The following is a 12,390-nucleotide window of genomic DNA, read 5'->3' as shown; positions in this document are numbered from 1 at the left end:
AAAGATAGGGAGGAAGAAAGAAAAAGGGTGAGTGGTAGAGGAAGAGAACAAGCTTAGCAGGGAGTTATTACTATGGGGGTTAATCTCCGCAGGTATTTAAATCTACCCAGTCGGAGGTGTACCCCCAGACGTAAAATATCGAGTAAAATTTGTGGGGACTGTGGGAAGCTACAACGACCAAATGTAGCTTGGGCTCCAAGTAAATGAGGTGTTGTGAAAACTATAAATGTGTGAGCCTAACGTGACACACACGGAGTCTCACGTTAGTAAAGATATTAAAACTATAAAGGTCACACCCGACCAGGATGTGTAACAGGTTAACTCGGGTAATAAACATAGAAACCAGAACCTGAGCCCACATAAAGAAGGTTTAACCGTTATTTGTCACACTCTCAACCAAATGGGAAAACTTCGCTGTCATCTGTGGAGACACCCCTCATCTAAGTAAATAATCAAATCTGATCAGTCTGCATATGGTAACATAAAAAAAAAAAAAAAAAAAAAAAAAAAAAAAAAAAAGGGGGGGGGGGGGGAGGGTGAGGAGGGGGGGATGGAGGCTAGAGGGGGAGGGAGGGAGGTAGAGGAAGAGAAGGAAGGGGATGGGGGGGGGGAGACGGGGGACGGGTTAGAGGGGAGTAGGGGGGGGACAGGGGGAGGGAAGGGGGGGGGAGAAGGGAACATCAGCAAGCAGCCTCTACTCCTATTAATCATCTCCCATCCAAACTTCTTGCCCCCTCACAGTTTTGTAAATCTTCATGGTGTCGGTGTTGCAGTGAGCCACGTCCAGGGCACCTCTTTTGTCACACCTGGGTTCAAGAAGCCCCATCGATCAAAAAGAAATATGGTCCTGGGGGGGTAGCTGTTCTCTTGATCAAACTTCAGAGCTTGCAGCTCAAGCTTACTGGCTGTGCAGGAAGCCATGGAGTGGTGTTGTAGGTGCACCTTCATATGGTGTTTGTAAAGGTGATCATCCCTATTTCCCCTCCTCCCTCGTCTCCCCTCCCTAGGGAGGGTGTTCCACAGGCGACATCAGTGTGACATGTGCATCAGTGTGGTAAGAGTCATGTTCTGGGCTGTAGGTTTGTTAAGGTCATGTCCATTGTGGAGTAAAGGATACTATGCACATTCCTGGGCTCTGGATGGACCGGCTGGCCTCCTCGGGGTTTCTGCGTGGGAGCTGTGTCCTTTGTTCTGCTTGTGTTTTTTCGCTAGCCTTTTGTCTGGCGAGGAGAACGGAGAAGTGGGGGGACTCCTTACCAAAGGTGGTTGTAGGATCTCTTCGTACCATTCCGGTAATTCCATTGGTTCCAAGCCTAAAGCTTCACAGAACTCTGGTAAGTCTGCTGGCGAGCGCAGAATAGCTTGATGACCATTATAGGTAACTGTAAGCGCGAAGGGAAATCTCCAAGTGTATCTCAGATCTTTTGCTCTCAATTTCTCCAGCAGGGGTCGTAGCGCACGTCTGTTCTTTAGAGTAATCTGAGAAAGATCCTGGAACAGCATAATCGTGGCGCCATTAAATATAATTTGCTCATTTTGTCTCGCTTTTCTCATTATCTCTTCTTTGGTGGTAAAGCTTTGTAAGCAACAAATTATGTCACGGGGCGGTGCAGTATCTGGACCTCTGGGTCTGAGGGCTCTGTGAGCTCTAACAAAATCGATTTCCGTGTCTTCCTGTCTCTCAAGCAAGCTGTTGAAGACTCTCCGGAGTGCTGTGGTGATCTGATCTTGATCTACTGATTCCGGGATCCCCCTGACCCTGATATTACACCTCCTCCCCCGGTTATCGAGGTCTTCAATGTGTCTATTCATATTAATAAAATGCTGCATGTGATTTGACGAAACCATCTCTAGCTTGTGGATTGCTTTATCTCTCTGTCTGCCTGCATTTTCAGCCGCCGCCATCTTTTCATTTATCACCATCATGCTCGTTTTCAGGTCCGTTATGGCGGCGGAAAACGTAGCTTTTATGTCCGCCGCGAATATTGACATGTCCGCAAATGTGAGCGGGTGGTCCGGTGTGGACTTACCCCTGCTGATGTCTTCAGAGGCGGATAGTGAGTCCTCGCTCTCCCCTTCCTCCTGTGGCGTCGGCGCCATCTTGCTTCTCGGGGTACCGCTACGGGCCGCTGAGTTATGTCGGAAGATTTCAGCGATATTGGCACTTGCAGAAGCCGAGTTTCGGCGTGTCCGTGGTCCAGGCGTCCAATGCAGCTTTCTACCCGGCATTTGTGAGCTGTAGGTCGGGTGTAAGGGCTCAGTAACTCCGTGTGTGTCTCAGAGCCTCTTCAGTGAGCAGCCATCTCCGCCGCGCGCCAAGCCACGCCCCCTACATTATTTTCTATATCATTTCTTGGAAATTATAATATTAGATGAATAGGACTAAAAGCCTATATACATAGCAGGGCTGCTATATATGTGAAACTTAGGAATGGGCATATGAGAGAGTTTGGAGATTTTCTCTCCTGGCAGAGATGGAGATTGGAGAATCTTTATTTCTTCAAGAATTTATGAAAGGAATCCTACCGAGGAGATATTCATCCGAAAACACTTATTTGATAGCTAGAGAAGTAGTAATATTTAATTTAAGAACTTTCTCCTATTTTGTTTTATATTTTGGAAATATGATTGAATTTTCCAAGTTATCAACCTCCAGGTTCCGTTATATATTTCTTAATGAAATGTCTCCTATCACAATGTATTGTATATCTTTTGAAATAAAATATTTTGAAAGTAAAAAAAAAAAAAATTCAGCCAACAGGGTTTCTTAAATTAGAAATTGAAGAATGTTTATAATATTCGTTACAGTTTAAAAAAAAAAAAAAAAACTAAGTAGTGTAAAAAATATAAATTGATGCAATCATTATTCACTCAATAAAAGGTAAACCAGTTAAAAAAAAAAAAAAAAAAAAAAAAAAAAAGAAAAGAAATATCTGCTTCCACTGTGGCAGGATTTTATAACCCTAATGTGTTTGCCATCAATAGCTCCCAGGCAGTTAGGAAAGTTTGTTTTACTCCAGAAACGATTGGCAACATCTTCCCACTTCTCTTTATTTGGTAATGGCATGAATTCTTTCTTTAGATTCCATATAGCATCACACAATATCTTCACAATCTCACTTATGGTCGATATTCCTATGCAATTTCCATATTGTAGTGATGTGTAGCTTTTTCCTGTGGCAAGATATCTGTAAATAAAAATATGAAATAATTTCATATTGTTCAGTTGAACAACTCAAAATATGTTGGAAGACAATAAAGGATAATTTTAGGAGGGAGTTTAAGAGGCAGAGGAAAGCTAGGAGTGGGTCAGGTGCCAAAAAAGTTAGAATGTACTGCCACTACTACGAGCTGGAATTTCTAAAGCTAGTGATGGAGCTGAGAGAGTATGTATAAAAATATGAAGAGTTATTATTTGTAATTAATAAGGATTATATGATTGTTTTTTCTATAATGTCTTTTTTTAGGACTGAAAGTAATTTAGACTCAGAAACAGAGGAGGAGCAGGATGCCGATCAGCAGGATAATGTAGCTGATCCTGCCATGGAGTCTTCACAAGTCCTCTTTGAAGACACTGAACCAGGAAGCCCAATCGATCCTGAACCTGAGCCAGTGAGAAATAGCAAAAAAAAAAAGAACCAAACAGCAGCAATCAGAGGATTTTTATTGATGTTGTGAAAAAAATGTTAGTAGCACAATAACAGGATATGGGAGAAAATGCTTCTTTTGCTCGTAGCATAATCCATCAAATGGAGATGGTTGACAGAAGATTGCAATGCGTTATGAGGATGGAGCTGTTTACGAGTCATTGAATTATTTCAACTTAAATAGTTTCCATCTTCCAGACCTGACATAAATTATCAAAATGATGAAAATTGTCCACCACATTATGATCACAGAGCCTTGCAATACCCTGGACCATCAGCTGTGCAGTACCCTGGACCATCAGGGTCAGTGTATCCTATTATTCCTCCTCCCACCTTTTGACACTGCACAGGTACCAGTTTATAGACCCCAGCGACTTCACCCTCATCCCCTTCGAGAGGAGTCCCATTCCACCCCTTTTTTATATCATCACCTCTGAATTGTACATTTTTCAAACAATGTTCTATACAAAAAATCTATCCTCATATATGCATATATTTTTTATTTATTATTAATTTGTTCTATTTTTTAAAGTTTTTCTGTTAGCATAATTTTGGAATTAAATACATGTTAATATAATAGTTTTTATTTAAAAATAAATTACATAGTGAATGAACATTATGTTATTTGTTTATTGTTATTTGGTACTTTTTTGACATTTTGATTGCAAAACAATATATGTATGGAATAAAATTTTATATATATACATACATATATAGCTGACACAGATTCAGCAATGTAATTAGCGGTGATGTTACAAATAAAAGAATATCATCTGCAAAAAGACCGCATTTATGGATTTCGTCTCCACACGATACTCCCTTAATATTTGGATTCTGACGAATAGCTATTGCTAAAGTTTCTATTGCTATCGCAAAGATAAGTGGGGATAGTGGGCATCCTTGCCTGGTACCCCTTAGTATATTTATTGGTTTAGAATAATGTCCTTGTAGGCGAATTATAGCCGCAGGGTGAGAATAAAGGGAGTGTAGTAAGCCTATGAAATGATCCCCAAAACCTTGGGTTCCTTCAAGGGTAAATATATATGACCAGGATACTGTGTCAAAGGCCTTCTGAAGGTATAAGGCTAAAAGAAGCCCCTGTTGCTTCGCTTCTCCCTCCCATTTAGATTGGAGTATTGAAACCACATCTATCACCCTTCGAATTTGGCCAGGGCCCTGTGTACCTGGGATGAAGCCTACCTGGTCTTTATCTATATATAAATTGATAAAGGAGGCCTAGCGATTGGCCATTATTTTAGTCATAATCTTTATGTCGTTGTTTATGAGAGAAATTGGATGATAATTACTAATTTCTTCAGGATTTTTATCTGGTTTTGGAATAATTGTTATATAAGCTGTGTTGAGATGAGTATCTAAGGGTTTGCCTTGTGTTTTGGCGTTGAAAAATGTGGTCATATATGGAGCCAAGGTTTCTGCAAAAGCCTTGTAATAGGGAATAGATAAACCGTTAGGACCCGGGGCTGATCTAGTCTTAAGATTTTTAATAACTTCAAGGATTTCCTCAGTTGTGAAGTCAGATTCAAGTAAGTGTTTATGTGTGATATTAAGAGTTGGTATAGGAAGATCATCCAAGTATTTATAAATTGTGTCCTTGTTTGTAGAGTTGTAATGTTTAGAGTAGAAGTCTTGAAAGGCTTTTAGAACTGTGGCAGGATTGGCCATGGGAGGTTGACCAGATATTTGGATTTAAGGCATAGCATTAACCCTGATTCAGGGACATAATTTTGCAGCAAGTAGAGACCCTTATTTTGTTTGCTTGTGAATAAAATTTGTTACCAGCGGATTGCCTTTTCTACTTGTGTAGTCAGGATGAGGTTTAGATCTAGTTTGGCCTTGTCCAATAAGGCGATGGATACTTTGGAGGGATCTAGTGTATGACTAGCTCGTAAAGTTGTGTATTCTTTTTCTAAATACTTTATGATGTCACTACGTTTCTGTTTGATTTGTGTGGAAATCTGGATAATTCTACCCCTAATATAGGCCTTGTGAGCGGCCCATAATGTTTTGGGAGAAGTTTCTCCATTATCATTCAGGGAAAAGAAATCCTGGAGAGCTTTGTTGATTGTTTCCACCCTAGCTGGAACAGAAAGGATGGATTAATTTAGCCTCCAATTACATCTTTCTGCTCAAATCACTAGCACAGATAGAAATAGATACCACCTAGTGGTCTGAAAGGACTGTATCTTTGATTTGAGCATTAGATATGAATGGTAATAAACGCGTAGGTGTTAAAATATGATCTATTCTGGCATAAGTGTTGTGCGGATATGAAAAGTGAGTGAAATCTCGTTTTGAGGGATTCAGTTCCCTCCAGGTGTCAGCAAGGTTATGGACCTCTAGTATTTCGACAATTTTGAGGCTTTCATTAGTTGGACGTGTCAATTCAGACCTAGGGGTTTAGATTTATCCAAAGTCTGATCAAATGCTATATTAGAGTCTCCTCCAAATATGATTGTGCCTTCTAGCATAGAATTGAGTGTGTTCATCATGGTTTTAAAAAAAAAAATAGCTTGACCCCTATTGGGAGTATAGTAGAAAACCAAGGAATATAGATGTCCTTCTATATAGTGCCTTTTACCAAAAGGATTCTTCCCTCCGGGTCTATGTATTCAGAGATCTTTTCAAATTTGCAATATTTTGAAAAAAGAATGGCTACCCCCTTGGTTTTATTATCTGCACAGGCCAGATGAAATTGTGTAAAATGTGGATCGATATATTTGGGACTATACCGTATAGGAAAGTGTGTCTCCTGAATTTGGAGAATATCTATTTTGAAAGATTTGTAGTAATCAAAAATGTTTCTCCTTTTGATTGGAGAGTTTGAACCCTGCACATTATGGGAGGCTATTTAAGGGTAGGTTTGTGTGGAATCAGCCATGGAGAACAAAGGGAATGGGAATGTACGCACCGATACCACCCTCACTCACCCCTAGTAGTCTTCTGAACTCATGAACAGGACTTTCTTCAGCAGGTAAACAAGATGTAAGATGTCCGATATTGATCTGGAACTTTGAGGTTCTGCAATAAATGTAAATGTTAGGCACATAGATAATAGGAAAGAGGCCAAGAAAAGATATGAAAAAGGGAGGAAGAGAAAAGTTTTTGAGAAGTCTCCTAACAGCTAATACCAGGGTTTGGAAGGGGATACACCCCCCGAAACACCACAATAACTAAGGCTTAGACAACCTAACCCTCAGAGACCTACTGGTGTCTAAGGGATAGGTGGAGTCACATGTGAGGGCTGTTTTTTGTCAGGATAGGAACTAACGTGCAGCACCGTCCGGACCGTCCATCGCCGAATGCGGTAGTGATGGAAACGCTCTGATCGGCGCTGCACTATAAGGAGCCTGAGCGGGCGGAGTCAGACGTGGCGTTGCATCAGCTATGCAGCGTCATCACGTCATTCAACAGATGAGGCAGTGTCCAAGGCGGGCAGCCGTGCAGCGGCGCCACGCCCACTGTATCATCCTCACCCGTAACGAAAGGCTGTGTTCATCTGACAGGTGGTTACGCCCACCAAGTCGTGTAGGGCAGCTGAGCAGTACTATTGGTCGCCTAGTGACAGACAAACAGACGCTGTAAGACAAAGCATTGAAAAAACACTTGGGCATAAGTGTATAGCTGAAGCAAAGGATTTTGCCCGTGGGACTTTAAATGAAGTGTCCATGGTGATCACATATGAATAAAAAAAGAGTATAATAATAACAAAATTTATTGGAATATAAAACATCCAGTATAGATCATACACATAGGTGACAGTTACATAGAAACAACAACATGATAAAAAGGTCCAAAAAACATGACCATCATGACATAACATCAAAGTATAAAGAGTACAGATATACATGATACATCTCTAACCCGACGCGTTTCGCGAGCTCTCCTCGCTTCATCAGGGGCTGATGTGTATATCTGATATCTGTAATAACAAGTAAAGAGTATATTGAAGTATAATGTGTAATTGAACAATAACATGAAGTCAGAGCTAGTAATCCGATACCTACTTGTCAGGTACTTGACCCCAAAGTATATATATATATATATATATATATATATATATATATATATATTTTATTCTAGAGAGTTTGCCCTGCTAGATTCATGGGTTACACGTGGGCTGACATCATTTTTACTCTTTTCCTGTTTTTTGTTCTGTTTTTACTTTCTTCTTTCTTCTTTTTTATGCCCTGCTGTTCACCCAGTACCCACCATACTCAAGCATATTATTGCATACATTTTTGGATATGGCTATTGCCATTATCTTAGATATATATATATTTTTGTTTATACTTTATTACAGTGGGTACGCTCTTCAACTATTATGGGTGCCAGTCGGGTCCATCTTTCCTTTCTTTTCTTCATGCATTTACCATGCCTGCCCTGTGCCTCATCCTGGACCTCCGCGTCGTGGTCTCCTCCCCCTCAGCTCCCGGGGGAGATGCATTCCCGCCGCCCCCTGCCTGGGGCCGCCCTCTTTGGGGTCAAGTACCTGACAAATAGGTATCGGATTACTAGCTCTGACTTCATGTTATTGTTCAATTACACATTATACTTCAATATACTCTTTACTTGTTATTACAGATATCAGATATACACATCAGCCCCTGATGAAGCGAGGAGAGCTCGCGAAACGCGTCGGGTTAGAGATGTATCATGTATATCTGTACTCTTTATACTTTGATGTTATCTCATGATGGTCATGTTTTTTGGACCTTTTTATCATGTTGTTGTTTCTATGTAACTGTCACCTATGTGTATGATCTATACTGGATGTTTTATATTCCAATAAATTTTGTTATTATTATACTCTTTTTTTATTCATATGTGATCACCATGGACACTTCATTTAAAGTCCCACGGGCAAAATCCTTTGTTTCTTAATGCAATTTAGGGATGGAGGTGTCTCATGTTAGGGAGCAGCTCTCAGACTTTCTCTTTTTTCTAAGTGTATAGCTGAGAGCTGTATTTTAACACTGAAACTAAACCTTCAATTTCAAAAGCAAAGAAAAATGGATATCATGAAAATAAAAATACCCACATCCATCCATAACTGAGCAAGCGTTGCCGATGCCCACAAATGAGGGGGGAGGACCCCGAGCCATCGCTGCACGGCCCACCCCACAGGAGATCCTGAGAGGGGGGTCATGCAACGGCGGCCCACCGACGCAGGAAGGCTGCCAGGAGAGCAGACGCCGCTAGACAGCGACGAAAAGGCTCGCTGGCAGGCCGTAAACGGAGGCCCCCCATAGGGACAAAAGAGTCCCGGGGGGCCCCCCTGCGCCGGGCGGGACAGGGCGGGGTCAGTCAGGTATATAAGGACACCCAAGTATCCACAAGCAGACTAGGCAGAGGACGCTCCGATATTGACAGGGCACAAGGGCAATCAAGGCATACCACACATTTCAACTGGGCATGACAGATGAGCAACAAAACAATTATAACCATATAGCTATAACCATAACATGATGGTGCACATAAAAGATTGGAGGCGGAGAGAAACATAAACTTGAGGAGGGCCTACTGAGGGAGGCTAGAGATCTTTCTCACAGAGACCTGATGTGAAACCCTCTAGAAATGGTCTATAGCTCAATTGTTCATTTAGGCCTGGGGGTATGGTGGCAACAAGGTCCATAATCCAGCGGGCCTCCCGCTGTAAGAGGACCTTGTTCCAATCCCCACCCCTCGGGTTGGGGTGGACTCTATCCAAAATCAGGAATTGGATTCCTGGGAAAATCCCATGGTGTTCGTTAATGACATGCCTTCCCAAAGGGAGGTCGGGGTTGGCTTTTTTCATTGAGGTAATATGTCTGTCCCGTGCAGAGAACTTCAATTTAGTCTTGCCCACGTAAAATCGCTGGCATTGACAAGTGAGGAGGTACACTACCCCCTCGGTCTTGCAGTTAAAGTAATGATGGGGGGTGTATGGTCGACCATTAGGGAGAATGTTATTTGGGCTTGTGTTCATGTATCTGCATATCGGACACCCCCCACATGTAAATGTCCCAACTCTTTTGCATGGGTCATTGCGAAAATCACCCATAAATTCGCTGTGGACTAATTGGTCTCTAAGAGAGCTGGCGCGTCGGTATGTAATGGAGGGTCGTGCAGATAGGTGTGGACGTAAATGCGGGTCAGTATAAAGTATATGCCAGAATCTGTCAAAGATTGATCTGGCAGATTCATGTTGGTTGCTGAACCTCATAATCATCCTCACTGGGGCAGAATTATCGGGTTTCTTTCGATGACCAAAAAGTATATCGCGTCTATTCTGTCCGTTGGCTCTTTTAAATGCTTTTTTCAAAATTTAATGCGAGTAACCCCTGAGGAGAAGTCTATCTCTCAGGGCAGATGCTTCACGTAAAAAAGATTCTTGGTCCGAGCAGTTCCACTTAAGCCTAAGGTACTGACTGTAAGGGATTGCCCGGAGGAGAGGCTGGGAGTGGGCGCTGGAGGCGTGCAATATAGTATTGCCCGCTGTGGGTTTGCGGAAGAGTCCACTTGATAGACTACCATCTGCATTTTTGGTGATGATGGTGTAAAGAAATGTAACACTGGCCTCACTGTAAGTAAAAGTAAACTTTAAGTTTAAGGTATTTTGTTGCATGCAGTTGATGCATTCCTCCAGCTCCCTCTCTGAGCCCTCCCACAACAGCAGAATGTCATCAATGTATCGGAACCAAGCCGCTACATGTTGTGTGTGGGATCGAGAGGACTCGTCAGACAAAAAAGTCTAATCCCACTCCCCCAGGTACAGGTTGGCATAGGATGGGGCACAAGAGGTCCCCATTGCCACACCCTGTACCTGGAGGAAGTGGGAGCCATCAAAAGAAAAGACATTGTGATGGAGAATGAACTCCAATGCCATGATGATGAACTCGCATAATTTTTTGTCATCTCTGTGTGTTTGTGCAATGACCCGTCTAATTACGGCCAAGCCTAGCTGATGAGGGATGGAACTATATAAGGCTTCTATGTCGATAGCCACCAACAGAGCCCGCCGTGAGACATGCAGACCCTCTAAACTTTGTAGAAGGTGGATGGTATCCTGCACAAAGGAGGGTAGATTCTCAACGAAGGGCTTAAGGTGGGCATCGACATAGAAGCTGAGATGTTCAGTAAGGGCACCGTTGCCTGATACGATTGGTCTTCCTGGAGGGACCGATGCATTTTTATGGACCTTGGGTAGGCAGTAGAAAGTTGGGGTCCTGGGAAACTTGATGCGCAAGAATTCCCAGGTGTCTTGATCTATAATGCCTTGAGAGAAGGCTCCATCTACAAGGGCAGTTTCAAACCTCGCGATGCTGGCTCTGGGGATGGGTTTATACCAATCTCGGTTAGCCAACACTTTTTTACACATTGCCCTATATTGGTCGTTGGACATAATGACAATGTTGCCCCCCTTATCAGAGGGCTTGATCGTCAAAGCATGGCATTTTTTTTAATTTTCAAGTGCAAGTCGTTCAGAGGGGGACAAATTGTCAGTCTTTTTTTGTATTTTTAATTACCTAATCTCAGCTGTCACCGAAGAGACAAAAGTCGTTAAATTCGGGTTAGAGCTGAGAGGGGGAAATTTATCTGACTTATTTTTCAGCTTTTTTGGTCGAGGGGGAGGTGTATCGACCGTTAATTGTTCCTGGAGTAGTGACTCTATATCAATAGAATCAATAAGCTCTGTTGGGTCCTGCTCGTCAAGTAGCGATAGCAGAACATCTAACTCCTTTTCCTGCTGGGTAGTAGATGACTCGGGTTTATCCTTCTTTTTGGAGTACATGCTTTTAAGCAATAATTTTCTCACAAACAAATTCAAATCTTTTATGACCTCGAACGTATCGAGGTTGGAATTTGGGCAAAAGCTTAACCCTTTGGATAGTAACGTCCTCTCCTCTGCGGAAAGGTTGTAACTAGATACGTTAATGATATTAATGTCTTGGGTGTTTAGTGTTTTGGCCAATCCAGTCTCTATGTTTTGGGGAGAGGGATGGAGCCCTGTGGAAAAAAACCCTTTCTACTAGCTTCGTCATTGGAGGCCGATCCTAAACCCAGACTAGAGTGAGAAGATTGTCCATTAGTGTGTTGAGATAGCAGAGGATTCTCACCCAAAGTACCAGAGAGGTTAATAGAGGTGTCACCACGTGTATTATAGTTACCAGATGTTCCCAGAGCAGATTGAGTAGAAGAAGGAAGATGATCGGTGATTAGTTTTTTCTGTGTGTTCGAATCTCCACCGGATAGGGGACGTTTGGCTTTCTTCTATTTCTGTTGCGATTCTGGGAGGAGGAGGAAGCAGAGACAGACAAATTAATAGAGGAATCTGACCCCCTTTCCATAGTAGCTTTAGTTAAACCTTTATTTCTAGGATTAGGTGTATGGTTACTTTGAAGCCATTTGTAGGCTTTTCCCTCTTGGAATGACAGTTTGTCACGCCAAAATTTTTTATCTTTCTTTCTCAAAATTTCAATGGTTACTTGGTCTAGGTGGATCTTGATCCTCTCTTCATGTTCCTTCAGAGCAGGAAGACTTTTAAATGTTTGTCACTTCGTATACACTAGATCTATCTCCTTCTCAAGTAACAAAATCCGACTTCTGTACTCTTCAGTTAGCATTTTCATATTACGTGTACATGTCTGCAAGTTATCTTCCCATCTCTTTTTAAATTCGGGGCTGACTTGATCGATTAAAGGAAAAATTTGGATGCGGAGTCCATATGGGTTGATGTCCTCTA

Source organism: Aquarana catesbeiana, linkage group LG01, assembly GCF_042186555.1.
Source record: "Aquarana catesbeiana isolate 2022-GZ linkage group LG01, ASM4218655v1, whole genome shotgun sequence".
Taxonomy (NCBI): domain Eukaryota; kingdom Metazoa; phylum Chordata; class Amphibia; order Anura; family Ranidae; genus Aquarana; species Aquarana catesbeiana.
Note: the sequence above shows the minus strand (reverse complement) of the source record.